At 36.8% G+C, this 20,581-nt stretch overlaps 1 protein-coding gene across 3 annotated transcripts in view; it reads right to left on the reverse strand.

Annotated features, from left to right (window-relative positions):
- PTPRD (protein tyrosine phosphatase receptor type D) overlaps window positions 1-20,581 on the reverse strand; it is a 2,148,784-nt gene that overhangs the window by 797,476 nt on the left and 1,330,727 nt on the right. For all 3 annotated transcript variants that reach the window (XM_082470803.1, XM_082470804.1, XM_082470805.1), the window contains one exon: window positions 9,153-9,212. The gene's annotated coding sequence lies outside the window, so the exon portion shown is untranslated. The remainder of the gene's footprint in view (window positions 1-9,152; window positions 9,213-20,581) is intronic.

Below are 20,581 nucleotides of genomic sequence, written 5' to 3' on the forward strand. Positions count from 1 at the left end.
CAACTACTTGTTTTTTTCCAGATAGTATCATTCCTGACCTTTCTTTTCCATACCCCACATCTGGTTTGCTGGCAAATCCAAGTAGCTCTACTTTCAAAGCAATGACTATCTAGAATTCAACCATTCTTCCCACTCCCAAAGCCTAACTTGGTCCACCTCTTGCCTGCGTTACTGCAATAGCCTCTGTGCTAGTATACCCGCCACTGCCCCTGTTTCAATTAGTTAGTTCTCAACCCAGAAGCCAGACAGATCGTCTTAAAATATGACTAAACGTAATTTTTCTGTTCAAAACCTTCAGTGAGATATCATCTCATATAGAACAAAAGTCAAAGTTCTTACTAGGAGATATGAGGGTCTTCTTTTCTTATCACTTCAGCTATGCTGGCCTTCTTGCTGTTGCTCAGTTCAAGTAAGCTTCCCCCCAGGAAGCAGGTATAGCAGGTGTAGCCTTCATACCTGCTATTTCCCCTGCCTAGAATGGTCTTCCGCCAATATCTACATGACTAACTCTCCTACTTTCTTGAGAGTTTTACTCAGAAATCATCTCTCAGTCCAAAATTTCTAAAATTTCAATATTCTCCTAACCTGATACTTTAATTTCCCTTCCCTGCTTTTGTTTTCCTATTAGTGCTGATTCTGAGTCTGATATTCAGCAGGTAGAGTACACTTCCCTTCTGAGTGGCCTCATGTCTATTTGATGAGTAGGTACTCATTTATGCTCGTTGTTAAATATTTTAAAGCTCATCCCTGCTCTTCACTATCTAATATACTCTCTACTTCAATTATTTCTCTTTACCATCTACCTCCCCAACTCTAACGTAAAATATTTTTGTTCAACACTGTATCACCAGCATCTGAAGCACCTGGTCTTCTGTAAGGTACTCTAGCTGTATACCCCAATTTTAGCCTATGCATGTTTCTACCTTAAAAGATACTATAAAACATTGTTACACTTATTTCTTTCATGTTGTCTCTGCAATAAGTGGTGAACTCCTTGAGGGCAGGTTTCACTTTTTCTTTTCATCTTTGTATTTCAATCATCTAGGGCACTGACTGCTTAATAAATATTCAGTGAATAGAAGAAAGAAGAAATGACTTTGTGCATACCCATAATTACTCATGTAAGATAAATTATTACAACTATGTTTTTATTTATTATGCCTACCTACTTTATTAAAAATAAATTTATTTATTTTTATTTATTTATTTTTGGCTGTGTTGGGTCTTCATTGCTGTGTGCGGGCTTTCTCTAGTTGCAGCGAGCGGGGGCTACTCTTCGTTGTGGTGCATGGGCTTCTCATTGTGGTGGCTTCTCTTGCTGTGGTGCACGGGCTCTAGGCACGCGGGCTTCAGTAGGTGTGGCTCGTGAGCTCTAGAGCACAGGCTCAGTAGTTGTGGCACACGGGCTTAGTTACTCTGTGGCATGTGGCATCTTCCCAGACCAGGGCTCGAACCCGTGTCCCCTGCACTGGCAGGCAGATTCTTAACCACTGCACCACTGGGGAAGTCCCATGCCTACCTACTGTCAATGAAGATAAAATTATGTATACAAACTTAGATTGGTACAACTATAACCTTGTAAATTTTATAGGTCTAATGTATAAAAATTTGTCTGTCTCAAGGATTTTTAGGAGCACAATCCTTGTGATCGAGGAGAAAACATTATATAGACAATCTTTTTTTGACATTTCTATGGTTTTAAACTGCAGTAATATGAAAATCTCAAGTAAACTGTAGACAGCTGTTTCAAACCAAAGATATTACATAGGAAATTTCATAATTCCATTCTATAACTACAGGTGATTTCTGATCTTTTAAAATATGATTTAAAAAATATGATTCTGCATAGGAAAATCTGGGATCAGATTCAAAAGTCTTTTTTTTTTTTTTAAAGTTTGGAACACTTTCATGTGCTCAAGATTTAAAAAAAAAATGAGATTTTTATAAAAAATATCTTTAGGCCATCCACCACCAAAACAATTAACCCCTAAAATCTTTTTTAATAAATTAAAAATCTTAAAATTTGTATGGGGACACAAAAGACGCCAAATAGCAAAAGCAGTCTTGAGGGAAAAAATGGAGCTGGATGAATCAGACTCCCTGACTTCAGACTATACTACAAAGCTACAGTAATCAAGACAATATGGTACTGGCACAAAAACACAAATATAGATCAATGGAACAGGATAGAAAGCCCAGAGATAAACCCACGCACCTCTGGTCAACTAATCTATGACAAAGGAGGCAAAGATATACAATGGAGAAAAGACAGTCTCTTCAATAAGTGGTGCTGGGAAAACTGGACAGCTACATGTAAAAGAATGAAATTACAACACTCCCTAACACCATACACAAACATAAACTCAAAATGGATTTGAGACCTAAATGTAAGACTGGACACTATAAAACTCTTGGAGGAAAACACAGGAAGAATACTCTTTGACATAAATCACAGCAAGATCTTTTTTTGATCCACCTCCTAGAGTAATGGAAATAAAAACAAAAATAAACAAATGGGACCTAATGAAACTTCAAAGCTTTTGCACAGCAAAGGAAACCATAAACAAGATGAAAAGACAAACCTCAGAATGGGAGAAAATATTTGCAAACGAATCAACGGACAAAGGATTAATCTCCAAAATATATAAACAGCTCATGCAGCTCAATATTAAAGAAACAAACAACCCAATCCAAAAATGGGCAGAAGACCTAAATAGACACTTCTCCAAAGAAGACATACAGATGGCCAAGAAGCACATGAAAAGCTGCTCAACATCACTAATTATTAGAGAAATGCAAATCAAAACTACAATGAGGTATCACCTCACACCAGTTAGAATGGGCATCATCAGAAAATCCACAAACAACAAATGCTGGAGAGGGTGTGGAGAAAAGGGAACCCTCTTGCACTGTTGGTGGGAATGTAAATTGATACAGCCACTATGGAGAACAGTATGGAGGTTCCTTAAAAAACTAAAAACAGAATTACCATATGATCCAGCAATCCCACTACTGGGCATATACCCAAAGAAAAACCATAATTCAAAAAGACACATGCACCGTAATGTTCATTGCAGCACTATTTACAAAAGCCAGGTCATGGAAGCAACCTAAATGCCCATCGACAGACAAATGGATAAAGAAGGTGTAGTACATATATACAATGGAATATTACTCAGCCATAAAAAGGAACGAAATTGAGTCATTTGTTGAGACGTGGATGGATCTAGAGTCTGTCATACAGAGTGAAGTAAGTCAGAAAGAGAAAAACAAATATCGTATATTAATGCATGTATGTGGAACCTAGAAAAATGGTACAGATGAACCGGTTTGCAGGGCAGAAGTTGAGACACAGATGTAGAGAACAAACGTATAGACACCAAGGGGGGAAAACTGTGGTGCGGTGGGGATTGAGGTGTGTTGAATTGGGCGATTGGGATTGACATGTATACACTGATTTGTATAAAATTGATGACTAATAAGAACCTGCAGTATAAAAAAACAAACAAGCAAACAAACAAAACAACTAATACTAAACTTTCTTTGGGTTGTTTGTATGGAAATATGTTAATATAAATGTTTCAGTCATTACATGAAATTTCTAAAAATCTTATATGTTCTGGTATAATGTTATAAGTCATAATTCTAGCTATTACTTTAAAATGTATATCTCAGAAATAAAGAAAAAATAAATTATATAAGATCATACAAGGCATGTTTATCAAATGTACAAAAGATTGTCTTAACAATTCTTATAAACTTAGGACTCAAAATGATACTTACTGCCCATTTTACAGAACACTCCCCTTCTTATATGACCCTGTTTTGTTATTTCCTTTCTTATACATTGCCCCTGACCCAGGCAACTCTCCCCATGTTCAACGTAGTCCATTCTAGGCACTCCTGTCTTCATCCCATTGAATGTTTGAGAAACAGGTCAGGTACTAGCACAAACTCACATAATTTAGAAATACAGAGCCAAATGCAATGGATATAGTTTAGTTCCCAGATCCTGGAGATCTCAAAAAAAAAAAAAAACCACCCAAAACAAACAAAACAACCTCACAGCTTTTTATATCTCATTCTCGAACTTAACTTCCAGGTAATCCTTTATAACTGAGTCTCCAAGCCCATTCCTTTGGACAGCAGATGTTAGCTATCAGGCACCAAAATTTAATATTTCAGACAACCTCAGAATGCTACCCTGATATTTCATTACCCATCTTTCTACAGCCTATAAATAGGAAAATAGTGGAAGAAAATGAGACAGTTAAATGTGAACACAGGGATTTGACGCCTAAGAAGTTTCTCAGTGTACTAGTGTGATTCTAGTTCTACACTTGAACACCTATAATTGAATTTGATTAAAATTATTCAGTTTATTTATTCAGTCATTTATTTCTAGAGAGGGACATCTAAATTTGCATAAATATAATGTTGGACGATTTGACCATTAAGTTCACTCGGAGTTACGAGTCAACCTCTATTTACAGCTCTACTCAGCTGTTAAATACCATTCATTTTCTCCTAACCTTCCTTACTTAGGGAATTTTTTCCTTCTTGTGTTGATTTACATATATATATTCTCCTAAAGTCTACCCTCATTTGGAAAAAAAAAATTGTAAGGCAGGATTCTTTTTTTTTTTTTTTTTTAATTAAGACTTTATCTTCTAAGAGCAACTTAAAGTTCACAGCAAAATTGAGGGGACCTAACCATTTTCAGCTTCTATTTCTAGAAGAGAATTGATGAATATGACCAAAACTAGAAGATTTATACTTTATATTGATTAATATATAGCATTTTTAGGGAGAAATATGCTATAATCTGTATAACTATCTTACAAGTTATTTTATACTACTTGTTTTATTTTTAGCCTTTATGAACTAAGTTTAGACTTAAAATCTTTTTTTTAATCATCATGACTTTCTTGAGCAACTCAAATAACCCAAACTAGTAATGTTTTTGATGTTTATGGTGATGATGATAGCAAATATGTTTAATCCTGTCAATCTTGACTTAAACATGATAAGAATAATCCAATTTAAAAATAGGTGTGAACCCCTTATTTATAGCAGTCCATGTGAAAAACAGCATTAGGCCTTAGTTGTTTCATAAGGGCAACTGAAATCATGCAAAAGGCACAGTTAATTTAAAAAGCCAAAAGCACAATGGTCAGATCAAGAGATAATAGTGTTTCCACATACTTATGGTAGCACCCAGGTAACATTTGTCACATTGTGTTTTATTCTAGGCATCAACCTGAAACATGAAACATTTTATTGATATGCTAGGAGGAGGTATCAGAGGATGAAATATCTGAAACTCATGTCATAAAAGGAATGGATGAAGTAGGTATGGATATTTTACACAGAAAACAGAAGACTAAAGGAAGAAATAAAGGCAGGTATATTTTTGCATCAATATCAAGAAGACTTTTCTTGCAATTGGAGCTACCCAGTAATGGAAATGAGGTTTATGTATCGTTTTAATCACAGACTGGCTGACTGTGTGTCTTGGGGAAGTTTCCTATAGAGTAGGAGACTGAATTATGTGAACTTCCCTCGTCTTTGTCTCAATTTTTCTTTCCTTTTCTTTTTTTCTTTTTTTTAATTCAAAGGATAATATGGTTTATCAATGCATAGTTAAAAAAACAAAACAAAACAAAACAAAAACCTGAGTCACAGATACTCTACCAAATATCTTTTTGATCTTGGGCAGCCCATTTTTCTTCTCTGGGTCTAAATTTATCATGTACAAAGCATGGCCTGGAGTCTTTAAAGTATATTTTAGTTCTGATGTTCTCTAACCATACAAATGTAGACACTGAATTAAACTCTGACTCTATTCATGGTGAAGAATCACTACAATTATGGAGCTGGAAAGCAGTTAGAGCTGGAAAGCATTTAGTCAACCCCCATACACACCATTAGATTATACATATCATAGTTCCTAAACCGTCTTGCTAGTAAATCCTTGGAATAAGTCTTTCTTTTTAATGCTATGTGTATAATATGAACATTTTGGTTATCACCCCTGAATAAAAAAAGTAACTCTCTCAAGCAGAAATGCCCAGAAAACATCCTGCTGAGCTTTCTTCTTCTGGCCATACAGTCTGCATACACAATTAACCTTCCCTTAATTAGATTAACTTGTTCTCTATCTGAGATTGTCAAATTAATACTGTAATCAAAAAACTATAATAGAGACCTGAATATGTCCCTGCTGTGTATAATGTTAATTACTTCTTCACTCAGAATAACTGAAATCAGGCTCACTTAATGGGATGCCTTAGTTAGCAGATCTGTTTTATTTCTCTAAAATAGTGCTAGTCAGAACTTTATAAACAACTCTTAAAATCACCTAAAGAAACCATAGTATTTCTGACTTTCTTAATTGATGAAGTTCCAAGAATTGACTAAAATTGCAGAAGGTTACTATTAGTTATATGAAAATATTTACAGGCATTGGCATTGGTCCTTATATTAAAACATGATCTGGCACAGCAAATATTCAAATGTTATCATTAACAAGAAACTAAATTGCACTTGCCAAAATTAGCAAAACATTTGGATATAGAACCCACAGTAACATCAGGTTCACCCCACATATCTGTGAATTTCCAGATTCAGACATTTTAACAGTTTCTGGCTAGCATTAGCTTGATCCAATTATGAAAAGTGACACTGACAATTACATGAAGAAGAAAGCTCATTTAACCAAATTGACTAAACTTGGTCAATGGCCCTAAGGCAAAGTGTTTTAAACCTTTAATTACAGAATAGTGTATTTATCATTAACAGTATTTTATATATCTCATAATGTTCTCAATCAATCACTTATTAAGTATCCATGATGTCAAGGCAGTCTTTTAGCCACTGTGAGGAGTGTAAACATGAGTGAAAAGACATAGACTCTCCTTTCAAAAAGTTTACAACCCAGGCACTATGTTCCTTAAGGAGGAACTGGCAGGAGAGTGGAAGCCTCGTGCTTTTGCCATCTAGTAAGATGGTTTTAGTTCTCTCAACTCAGAGCAAGCAAGGACCATGTCAAAACATAATGGCCTCGTCTCTGGAGTTCCACTGGGTTAGAATTCTGATACTACTACCACTTGTATGACATTGGGTAAGATATTTAGTTTCTCCAATTCTCAGGTCCTTCATCCTAATGGGGAGATAATTAGAGTACTAACCTCAGAAGTTTGATGTGAAAAGTAAATGAAATAGGTGTGCAAATTGCTTTGCACAGAATATGCATAGCAAAAACAAAGGTTAAATATATTTAAGGGATAAGAGATACATTAAATAAGAAAGCTGTCTTTTCTTTGGCAAGATTAAGAAGTTAAATATTTGGTAAAGTATTAGATTTAGATGCCTGCAATCAAGACTGATTATATAACATTCACGGACTAGAAAGGGAAAGAAGAATTTCTAACACAGTGCTCTGAAACAACACCGTGTGTGAGCTGGTGATCTTAGATAAATGAAGGGGAAGACAATTTGGGAAATACTGATCAATTATAATGCCCTAAAGAAAGAGTACTGGGCTTCACCTTATAATAGAATTGACTTGTTCTGAAGAAGCAATGTCATAAATGGAGGTATATTTGAAATACTTTGGTTGGCACTAGATCAGACAGCAGTAGAACTTAAAAGCAAATAGGAACATCACTTCTATTATTAGTTCTATGGGAATAAGTAACTTGGATTCCCAAACAACTGGTTTTTAAATTAACTCTGGAATATAACATGCTCAGAAGATGGGAACTGATCTATACAAATTGCTGAACCATAAAAGCAGAATGATTAGTATCATAAGAGAGTCATGAACAAAGACACATGAGAGTTCAGAAGAAGAATAAGACATCATTTTGATGGGGAGTATCCAAGAAAGCTTTAGGGTAAAAGTGAGCTGAATCTTAATGTATAAAATAGAAACAATGAGGAACCAAAGGGGAAATAGGCTGAAAGCCTGAAATTAAATTTCCTACAATCTCCATCTCTCATTTTTTGTTTAATCCTCATCTTATTTGACGTCAATGGCATCTTGGTTTCTGAAGGATCTTTGTGTACCTTTTCTATATACAGATACGTGCTTTTTCCTTAGAGTCATAAGAAGTATCAACCCCAAAATGAAGTTAAAAGGAAATATGGGAGGTGGCATCCTGTCCTTTAAATTGGGAATACAACATTTTTAGCAGATAAGAGTATATGAGCATGCTAAGGAACTTCTAAACTTTGTAAACTTCATTTAAAAAATTTGCATTTACAAACATCAATTAAAAACCATTTATTTTATAATTCACAACATATTTATACTAGATAATAGTTTTAAGTGGTGAGCCAATAGATTAAATATCTTAGCAAGCATAGGAATTATTTATTTCAAAGAATTATCATTTTAAGATTAGAAGCACACTGTGAAGCTGCAATGAAAAAAGGTACTTGGTAGAGAATTTTCTCAAAAAGTATTATGATAGATGAATGCCTATATTAGAGAGAGGATATGCAAGGTAACAAAGCTGTGTTAATAGCAAAGTTTTGTGGGAAGGTAGTGAAAACTGATAACCTGCAGTTGTTTAACAGAGATTAGACATTTAAAATTTTGTTAATCTATTTGCTAATTTGTTTTCTCACTTTATTCCCTCATTAACAATAAAGTTTGTAGCTCCAGAAGAACCAAAATAAAGTATATAGGCGAGACCACTGCCAAGGGCTAATAATTTCATGGCAGCAGCAGCTAAATTCAATCAACATTTAAATCTTATAGGCATCTGCTGCTCCAGATCAAAACATTAACCCATTGTTAGATTTCTCACATACTCACGACTAACACCATCCATAATTCAGAACTGGAAAATAAATCTGTCATTGACAGATCTTTTCCTAGTTGTTCCACTGTTTTGAGTGTGTTGCAATTTTATTTATAAAAGAAAAACTGGTCATCCAGAGTAAAAAAACAACTCAGTCTCAGTATATTTTATACGAGGAATATCAAGTGAATATAATATAATGTTTGAATATTTCATCCATCCATCCACCCATCCATTCATCCATCCTAACCAATATTTGTTGAGTGCCAACTACATATCAGGCATTTTATCAGGCGCTAGGACCCCAGGAAGAGAAGGAGTTAAGATGTGTTGTAGACTTACCTTGTGTTAGCCACTGTATGTGTTTTCAGACACAGTCCTTGGCCTCAAGAAGTTCAAAACCTAATTAGAAAAATAGAAATAAAAATTAGTTAAAAAAATATTTCAAAATCTAAGTTGTCTTCAACATATATTTTCACCATTCTTTTTTTTAGGGGGGATTGAGACAGAGAGGAGAAAAAACAAGAGGGTTAGTGAGAAGCTGGTATCAATTTTATGTCATACAATCTTTAACTGAAAGAGTGAAATACCAACTCAATATGGAATGTTCTTTTGTCCACATGATGGAAAGCAATGGCTATTGAACATTCCTTACTATTCTGAATTGGGATTATCATGTCTAACATAAAATGGTTAAATTAGCTTCTTACAACATCTATTTCATCAAGTCTAACGAATGTCTTAGTTTGTTGCTTCCTGAAATTACATAATACCTTTCAAATTTCCCATCCTCTGGTCTTTGTGGAGCTGGATAATGCCAAAGTTCTTAAGGGGATCACTTAAACCATAGCAGCCAAGATAAAACAAATCCTTGTCTTCCCTATTGATCCTGGGACTAACTCACATGGAAGAATTCTAAATCTCATCAGAATTACATTTATGGAAAATAATCTCATTATTAATTTTTCAAAATTCACATTCTGAAACATGTAAAAAAGCACTTTGTCTTAATTCCTTAATAGAATTTAGAATATCCTAATTATTCCTGTTTGTTTTTAGAATTATTTCCTTCTGTCCAGACAACCTTCTTCTCAAGTCTTTTTCACATGTTCAACTCTTGTTTCTCCTTCAATTCCCAGCGAAGTCGTCATTTCATGCAGAGAGCCTTCCTTGACATTGTGCTTCCTCCAAGTTTCACTTCAATGTATTTTTTAGATGCTCCAACAGCTCTGTGTACTTCCTTATCACGTTACCTTGTGTCACAGAAATTGGCTAGTTGTTTAGAAAACTGTTTGCCTTTTCCTCTTGTTACAGAGCTGGGCTACATTCTTTCAGAGAGATGTGAGATGTGACTGAATTCTTCACAAGGGAATACAGCCAGATATAAATCATGCCACAATCAGTCCTGGCCTTAAAACATCTCATACATGATCCTTTATTCTTTGGTCCTATCTGCAGGTAGAATCCCTGAGGACCTACAGAAGAAAAGATCCCTAAGAAGGAAAGAGCCTTGTCGTTCAGTCACATCTTTCAGGATCACCCCTCACCTCAGCTAATAAAGTCTGTTCATACTAAGAGTGTTACAAAAACGACTATCCATCACCTGGCCCTGACTAGAAACATGTACTGGCACTGGAGTTTCAGGTAAATGAGAATTAAACTTTGGTTCTTTTTTTATTGAAGTTTAGTTGATATACAATGTTATATAAGTTACAGGTGTACAATGTAGTGATTCACAATTTTTAAAGGTTATATTCCATTCATAGCTATTATGGAATATTGGCTATAGTCCCTGTGTTGTACAATATCTCCTTGTAGCTTATTTTACACATAATAGTTTGTACCTCTTAATCCCCTACCCCTATAGTGTCCCTCTCCCACTTCCTCTCCCCACTGGTAACCACTAATTTGTTCTCTATATCTGTGAGTCTATTTCTTTTTTGCTATTGCACTAGTTTGTTGTAGTTTTTAGATTTCACATATAAAGTGATATCATGCAGTATTTGTCTTTCTCTGTCTGACTTATTCCACTCAGCATAATACCCTCAAAGTCCATCCCTGTTGTTGCAAATGGCAAAATTTCCTTCTTTTTTTTATGGTTGAGTAGTAGTCCATTGTGTGTGTGTTTGTGTGTGTGTATATATACCACATCTTAACAAATAACTTAAAATTTTATATGGAAACACAAAAGACCCAAAATGGCCAAAACAAAATTGAGAAAGAAGACAGAGCTGGAGGAATCATGTTCCCTGACTTCAGACTATACTACAAAGCTATAGTCCTCAAAACAGTATGGTACTTGCACACAAATAGATCAATGGAACTGAATAGAGAGCTCAGAAATACACGCACACACTATGGTCAATTAATCTATGACAAAGGAGGCAAGAATATACAATGGAGAAAAGACAGTCTCTTCAATAAATGGTGCTCAGAAAACTGGACAGCTACACGTAAAAGAATAAAATTAGAACATTCTCTAACGCCATATACAAAAATAAACTCAAAATGGATTAAAGATGTAAATGTAAGACGAGACATTATACAAATTTAGAGGAAAACATAGGCAGAACACTCTTTGACATAAATCACAGAAATTTTTTTTTTTATCTCTCTCCTAAAGCAAAGGAAATAAAAGCAAAAATAAACAAATGGGACGTAATTAAACTTAAAAGCTTTTTGCATATCAAAGGAAACCACTGACAAAATGAAAAGACAACCTACTGAATGGGAGAAAATATTTGCAAATGATATGACCGAAAAGTGGTTAATATCCAAAAATATAGAAACAGCTCATACAATTCAACATCAAAAAACAAAAACAAACAAACCAAAACCCTGATCAAAAAAGGGGGCAGGAGACTGGAATAGACATTTTTCCAAAAGAGGACATGCAGATACCCAACAGGCACATGAAAAGATGCTCAACATTAATAATCATCAGGGAAATGCAATCAAAACCACAATGAGATATCATCTCATGCCTGTCAGAATGGCTACCATCAAAAAGAACACAAGTGGGACTTCCCTGGTGGTCCATTGGTTAGGACTCTGCCCTCCACTGCAGGGGGCACAGGTTTGATCCCTGGTCGGGAAACCAAGATCCCACAAGCCACGCAGTACCACCAAAAAAAAAAAAAAAAAACAAACTCATACACTGTTGGTGGGAATGTAAATTGGTGCAGCCACTGTGGAAAACAGTATGGAGGCTTCTCAAAAGACTAAAAATAGAAGTAACTGTCATCCAGCAATTCCAATCAAGAGTGTATAACCAAAAGAAACAAAAACAATAATTCAAAAAGATATATGCACCCCAATGTTCATAACAGCATTATTTACAATTGCCAAGATATGGAAGCAACCTAAATGTTCATCAACAGATGGATAAATTTTAGTTCTTTGAGTGATTAAAATGGTGTGTATTACAGCACTTAGCCTACAAAGACTGTGATTATTTAATCTGTTTGATCTCCCCCATTGGATTATAAGCTATAGTACTCCCACAGAAACTGGTTTTGTTTTGTTCTAGGTTACAGCTGGAACATAGTGTATGGCACATGATGACCATCTCTCTCTATTTTTTAATAACTTGAACTTTATATGATAAAATGTACCATGAAGATTTCATAGGAAATATTATTATAAATACAGTTTTCCCTTTGGGCGTGGGGGGATGCAAGGCTTCTTTTGGCACAGTCTTCAAAGTACCTTTTGCCAAAAACCTTAAAGGTAGAATCTGATTTTGCTTTGTAGTTCAAAGCAAGTGACAACATTGAAACATTTTTGCAAAACTGTTTTTGTAGGCTTCTATTTGCATTTTGGGGTAGAATGGTGAGAGCGTTTGCAAAACGTTAGTCAGAAGTAACAGACTCAAAAACCCCCTACTGTAGTTGCAGTGATTTGGAATGTCTTTCAAACCGCCACTGGGGATTTAGCGCCAATGGAGAGAAAATGAAAGGTAATTTCCTTTCTTTTTCAAAACAATAACCAATCACAGAACCCAAGACCTTCTGCTCTTCTCATAGTACAATGAAATAGCTTTTGAAGTTCAGACAAAAATAGACACACCTGACACGCAATATCAAGCCTTAGTCAGCAAGCAACCATGTACTTATTGCCAACACATCTCTTTCTCACCTTCCTTCTATAGCCAAAAACACTGTATGCACTGACTCCTTTTGGGAAGCCACCTGTTTGAGGCCACTTCCCAAAGGGCTCTTCATAAATTTCACCCATCTGTCTCTTTACTATGTCCACTTACAGGTTAAATTTAGTCCTATTTGGCAGAACCTAACTTTCAGACGCATACTTCCTTTACTTTCAGCCCTGTTTAAGTGAGGAAAATATAGAGGAGATGGTCAGATCTCCCTGCTTCTTTTCTGAAGAATTAAGAGGAAGCTTTTCCTGCTACACAAGCAACTGCATTGCCTTTTAACCTGAAGTAAAAATCCTCAGGCTCTATTCCGCAACTCATTTAGATTATTGCTGAATGGCACCTTTAGGCTAGATTTTATGATAGCTTTAATAAATTTGTAATTCACTCACATCAATGTTAATATATCATTTACCTTGGTAAAGCACTTGTCTCTTGAGGGTCAGGCAAATGCACCATTGGATCTGCCAACTGAAGCCATTTCTTAGAGATTTTATAGACATGAATGCAACTCTTCTTCTCAGACCACTCCAAAGCTACCTTTCCTTTCGGACTACAAATATCAACCTAATCACCAGTTGATCTAGTAGAGGAGACAACAGAAAGTATGTAACACCAGCCCAGAATAGAAAACATTCAATTCTTTCTAAGTCATGCTTCACGTTTAGGTCAACTGAATTTCCTACATGTGGCCAAAGTGCAAATTATTAAGTCTCAAATTTGTTTCTTTTCTGAAAACTCAGGATAAGATGGATCATAAATTCCCCTAAGTGGCAGAAAATGGATTTTTGGCTGTTGATTTCACCAAGTAAGAACACTCTCCAGCTCACAGAACATGCCTGATACGGGTGAGAGGATGAAACACACAAGAAGACAACTGGTGCAAAAGCATGGGGTCTTTCATCTCTATGCTCTCTGCCAAAGTTCTAACTAATTGTTGCAGCTGAGGAAGCTGTAAGAGCTAAAGTCAATAACTATCAACAGCAGAACTGTCCATGGTGAGGTATAATCTCGGCTGATATACTTTTAGTAGTTACAGATGTGCACTGGAAATTGTTCTAAGAACTTTTGAAGGTTTCCATTTACTTTGGACATAACCCCAGTTTTTTGTTCCCTGCACAGAAATAAGAAACATCTCATAAATAGCCTTTCCTATAGTGTGTTTCACATTGGAAGAATATCATCTTTTATTTTTTAAACAGAGTTAGCTAGAGTCAAATCATGTTATTTTACATTCTGACACATAAAAAAAATACTTTGGATTTCCCCACTGTAATTTTTATCTTTGCTATACGGCATCCCTTCTGTTATAATGTGAAAATTCCAAGTTTCATTAATGACTCATGACTCTATCTTATGTAATAGGCATATTTTAATTAAAATACTTCAAACTTTAAAAAGGTATTTTAACAGAAAAGATGGAGTTTAATTTATATGCTCTAGTGTGATTTTTTTACAACTCTATTTAAATTTTTAAAAAGTTTACTTCATATGAAGATCTTTTCTGCTGTCTATTCTAAAACACCAAAAAAATCCTGATTATCAAAATAGCATGTCATTTTAAAACAGTTCCTACATTAGCACAAGTAGTTGTGACCCTTTAAAGTAGTTTAAAATTACATATTAAAGAGATTTCATTAGGAGTTTTCATTCACTTTTATTTGAAATCGGCTGCACATGTTTTTCTTTAGTCCCATTTTTCATGGATCCAAGTTTGTATTAGATAAGCAACACTAGGTAAGCAAACAGCCAGAAAAAAAAAATAAAATTTGAAATACCTAAAGGTAACTCTTCAAAATTATCAAATTTGTTTTTCACATACAGACTGTAGAATAGAAAATCAGTTTTAGATCAGGAAGAGAGTATGTTTTAAAGTTTTGTTTTGTCAAACATGTCAGACACCCTAAGTAACAGATTTTTGCCCCTTCCTCCTCTCCTTCTCTTTTTTATTTTGTTCCTTTTCTACTGTATATATTTAGTAGATTGAGTGATTTGGAGCTTTGTTAATTGAACAAAAAAATCCTACCTTAAACCACATTGCAATTAACATAGAAACTTAGGAAAAATATTCTACAATAAAGAAGGTTACTGGAGTATAAGATTTTCATAACACATATGGCAGGATATACAAACTGGGATAACAATTGTGCATCTCATCACTAAAGAATGAGAGGTTTTTTGACTGTGCGTTTCCACATGGTCTCTTTAAAAAAACACGCAGAAGTTTTTGGAAGCCCAAGTACTTTCTAAATTATTTTTTTTAACTCAAAGTACAGTGCACTTATAGAAAAGTGCATAAGGAATGAATCATACAAAAGCTAACACCAGGTAACCACCACCCGGGTCAAAATACAGAACATTTCTATGGCTACAGCAACCTCATGCTCCCTCCCAATCCCATTTCTCCCTCTTCATCAAAGGTAAACAAACATTATCTTGATTTCTAACCCTATAGTTTAGAGCTGCCTTGAACATTATATAAATATAATCATATATTACATATTGCTTTGTGTCTGGCTTCTTTATTCACCGTTATGCTCATTGGTTTCATTCATGTTGTAATTTGTCAAAAATCATCTGAATATACCACGCTTTCTATATCCATTCTATTGTTGTTGAACATTGGGTCATTTCTAGTTTAGAGCAATTACAATTAATGCTGCAATAAACATCCTTGTAAATATTTCTTGGTACACATGTTGTGTATAATGAGGAGTGGAATTGCTGGATCATCTGGTACATATATGTTCAACTTCAGTGGATAATGCCAAATTGTTTTCCAAAGTAGATGTAGCAATTATACTCCCCTGAAATACATGTGTTCCTGTTGTATCATGTCTTTGCCAATACTTGGTAGGGGTACTTGCTTTGAATGTCTAGGATAGATCAGTGAAAGAGGAGAGAGAGAATGAAGGCTTGAGGTGGAAGCAGGAAGACTCCTGACCCAGAGTCTAGTTGACTAGTAGGAGAACAATGATTGTGCTGTGAGTGGTGAAGATTTGAATGTCACTGCCAAGGATTTTTCCTTGAAGTCGGAGAATCCATGAAGTGTTGGTGAGTCAAGTGAAAAGCATGGTATTCTGTAGAATTATGAGGGCGCAAATTAATCTGGCAACGGAATTTCGGTGCATAATAAATTGTGTGTGTAGGGGAGGGAGGGCTTGAGTCCTTTCACAGGCAAATAGACAAATCCAATACATAAAATAGGAAGAGTCTAAGTAGGAGAATCATTAGAACTATCTAGAGTGGTAGATTAAGGATGAAAAATATCACAAGAGTAAAAGTTTGCTACGAAGAACTACTTTATATCATTCTATCCTGAACAACATCTTATTCTTTTTGTGATCAATTTTGAACATACTGTGTCTCAGAAGGGATGGGAAAACAATTCCACTATTTTCTGATACGGGAATTTCCCATCAGTGTTTACTGCACTGTTTTAGTAAGTGATTGCTTTATAAGGTAATTATTTTATAATTATCCTATAAAGCCTACTTTAAAAAATGTCCTCTAGAGCCAGAAACAATCATAGAATTTTATAGTTGGAAGAAGTCTTGGACAACATCTAATTAAACCTTCTCATTTCACAGATGAGGAAGTATAGGTGCACAGTTGCCCAGTTACTTGATCAGGCTAAGGCACTGGTTAATGCAAATGCAGAAGAATCCAGGCCTTTTGACCTAGAAGATGATCATCATAAATTCACTTTATTAAAGAAACACTGAAAAATGTCTTTCTTGATTTTCCTTACGTGGCCTATTTCTACACATCTATCAGAACTCACCAGAGTTCATCTACTTTAAGACCTTCTGATCCCCTCTTTACTTTCATCTACTTTAAGGTCTCTGATCTCCTTGCTCTTTAAGTCTGAGTTACACGTCTTACTATGTCTTAAATGACATTTTATAATGACTTCTATTCTGAAATTATCTATATACTTATCTCTTTGCCCACCATATTGAGGAACCAGAAGGTAGGGACTGCTTTTTTCTCTGCTTAGGCCTTAGCATTTTGCAAAAACTTAGTGTACAACAGTACTTGTTAAATATTTGTAGAATGAGTTAAATGTATCAAAATTTGGCCCATAATCATTTTGGTATGTACTTAGGTAGAGGTGAAATACGTGACTTTACCCATCATGTTAGTCTTTTGGGCTGTTCATTGATACTTCTATTTCTCTTCTTTTCAGGCACATGGTAGAAATGTAGTTCCTTATGTCCTTGAAATTAGTGTGGCTCTGTTATTTGAGCAGAAGTAACATATGTCACTTCCATGTAGAAGCCTTTAATAGCCATCAATTTGCTCTTCCCTCCCTCCAGCTTCAGTGATCTTGGAGACTGAGTGAGGAAAACAATCCTTAGCCAACCCATAATAGACATGTAGGATAATGCAGAAGTAAACTGTATTGTTTTAAATCAACAGGATTTTAGAGTTGCTACTGCAGTATAACCTAGCATGTCCTGGCTTAATTGTAATGAGATGAGACTGGGGACTCTGGGAGAAAGTGAGTCTTTGTACGTGGGACGGACATGAGCCATCGGGGGCCAAAGGGTGGACTGCGGTAGACAGCTTCTAAAATGGATCTTGAAGATCTCCATCTCCCGGCATTTGTGTGCTTGTGTAATTCCCTCTCCCTTGAATGTGAGTTAGACCTAGGATTTGTTTCTACAAAAAAAAAAAGCAAAAGTGATAGGATGTTGCTTATGAAATTAGATTTTTAAAAGACTGTGGCTTCCTTCTTGATCATCCCTCTGAATTTTTCTTTCTGGGAGCTCTTGGTCTGGAGAAAGTGAGCTACCATGTGGTGAGTAAACCTATTGAAAAACCTACATGGCAAGGGATTAACGTCACTGGTTTATATCAGGGAAGTGTGTAAGGTTTGTAAACAGCCAATGAATGAGCTTGAAAGTGGATCTCCTGTGCTTTGCCAAAATCATGCTAGTATACTTGGAAGTGGATCATCTTCCATTTGGGCCTTGAAATGACCCCAGTCCTGGCTGATACCTTGACTGCAATCTTGTGAGAGATCCTGAGTCAGAGGCATCCAGCTATACAACCCTAATTCATAACTCACGGAAACTATGAGATAATGAAAACTTGTTGTTTCAAGCTGCTATGTTTTGGGATAATCTGCTACCCGGCAAGAGATAACTAACACATTTTGCGAGTAATTCCCTGTGTAAATATGTTATAACAATAGGGCAGACACATTTACTTCATGTCAGACATGCCTGATGATGACTATATCTGAAGTTAAAGGTACTCTTTTAATTCTTTATTTATTGAAGCATTGTAATATAGTTATACCCCACTGGTGGATATAGGAACCCAAAGCCATATAAGAAGCAAATTCATACTTTAGTTATTTGAATCAGTTAATGATATCAAAAATTTATAGATATGGAGGAGGGGCAAGATGGCAGAAGAGTAAGACGCGGAGATCACCTTCCTTCCCACAGATACAGTAGAAATACATCTACACGTGGAACTGCTCCTACAGAACACCCACTGAACGCTGGCAGAAGACGTCAGACCTCCCAAAAGGCAAGAAACTCCCCACGTACTTGGGTAGGGCAAAAGAAAAAAGAAACAACAGAGACAAAAGAATAGGGACGGGACCTGCACCAGTGGGAGGGAGCTGTGAAGGAGGAAAGGTTTCCACACACTAGGAAGCCCCTTCATGGGCAGAGACTGTGGGTGGCAGAGGGGGGAAGCTTCGGAGCCATGGAGGAGAGCGCAGCCACAGGGGTGCGGAGGGCAAAGTGGAGAGATTCCCGCACGGAGGATCGGTGCTGAGTAGCACTCACCAGCCTGAGAGGCCTGTCTGCTCAGCCGCCAGGGCGGGCGGGGCTGGGAGCTGAGGCTCGGGATTCGGTGCTAGCTGGGAGGGAGTCCGGGAAAAGTCTGCAGCTGCCGAAGAGGCAAGAGACTTTTTCTTGCCTCTCTGTTTCGAGGCGCGCAAGGAGAGGGGATTCAGAGCGCCGCCTAAATGAGCTCCAGAGATGGGCGCGAGCCGCGGCTATCAGCGCGGACCCCAGAGGCGGGCGCGAGCCACGGCTAACAGCGCGGACCCCAGAGACGGGCGCGAGCCGTGGTTATCAGCGCGGACCCCAGAGACGGGCAGGAGACGCTAAGGCTGCTGCTGCCGCCACCAAGAAGCCTGTGTGCAAGCACAGGTCACTCTCCACACTGCCCCTCCCGGGAGCCTGTGCAGCTCGCCACTGCCAGGGTCCCGTGATCCAGGGACAACTTCCCCGGGAGAACGCATGGCGCGCCTCAGGCTGCTGCAACGTCACGCCGGCCTCTGATGCCGCAGGCTTGCCCCGCCTCCTCCATACCCTTCCCTCCCCCTGGCCTGAGTGAGCCAGAGCCCCTGAAGCAGCTGCTCCTTTAATCCCGGTCTGTCTCGGTGGGGAACAGACGCCCTCAGGCGACCTACATGCAGAGGCGGGTCCAAATCAAAAGCTGAACCCTGGGAGCTGTACGAACAAAGAAGAGAAAGGGAAATCTCTCCCAGCAGCCTCAGAAGCAGTGGATTAAAGCTCCACAAACAACTTGATGTGCCTGCATCTGTTGAATACCTGAATAGACAATGAATCATCCCAAATTCAAGAGGTGGACTTTGGTAGCAGGATATATTAATTTTTCCACTTTTCCTTTTTTTGTGAGTGTATATGTGTATGCTTCTGGGTGAGATTTTGTCTGTATAGCTTTGCTTTCACCATTAGTCCTAGGGTTAGGTACGTCCGTGTTTTTTTTTTTTTTTTTTTTACTTAAAAAAATTTTTTTTCCTAATAAATGTTTTCTTAATAATTTTTTCCTTATTTTCTATTTTTAGAAATTAAAAAAATTTTTAAATAAGTTTTTTCATATTTTTTATTTTAAAAAATTAAAAATTTTTTTTCTTAATAAATTTTTTCTTAACTTTTTTTATTTTTTACTATAAAAAATTAATAAATCTATTTTTAAAAATTAAAAAAATTTTTTTTCTGAATACATTTATTCTGAAAAAATTTTTTTTCTTATTTGTTATTATAATAGCTTTATTTTATTTTATTTTATCCTCTTTCTTTCTATTTTTTTCTCCCTTTTATTCTGAGCCGTGTGGATGAAAGGCTCTTGGTGCTCCAGCCAGGCATCAGGGCTGTGCCTCTGAGGTGGGAGAGACAACTTCAGGACACCAGTCCACAAGAGACCTCCCAGCTCCACGTAATACCAAACGGCAAAAATCTCCCAGAGATCCGTCTCAACACCAAGATCCAGCTTCACTCAACGACCAGCAAGCTACAGTGCTGGACACCCTATGCCAAACAACTAGCAAGACAGGAACACAGCCCCATCCATTAGCAGAGAGGCGGCCTAAAATCATAATGAGGCCACAGACACCCCAAAACACACCACCAGATATGGACCAGCCCACCAGAAAGACAAGATCCAGCCTCATCCACCAGAACACAGGCACTAGTCCCCTCCACCAGGAAGCCTACACAACCCACTGAACCAACCTTAGCCACTGGGGACGGACACCAAAAACAACGGGAACTACGGACCTGCAGCCTGCGAAAAGGAGACCCCAAACACAGTAAGATAAGCAAAATGAGAAGACAAAAACACACAG

The sequence above is a fragment of the Balaenoptera physalus genome (assembly GCF_965194825.1).
Source record: "Balaenoptera physalus genome assembly, chromosome: 7".
Taxonomy (NCBI): Eukaryota; Metazoa; Chordata; class Mammalia; order Artiodactyla; family Balaenopteridae; genus Balaenoptera; species Balaenoptera physalus.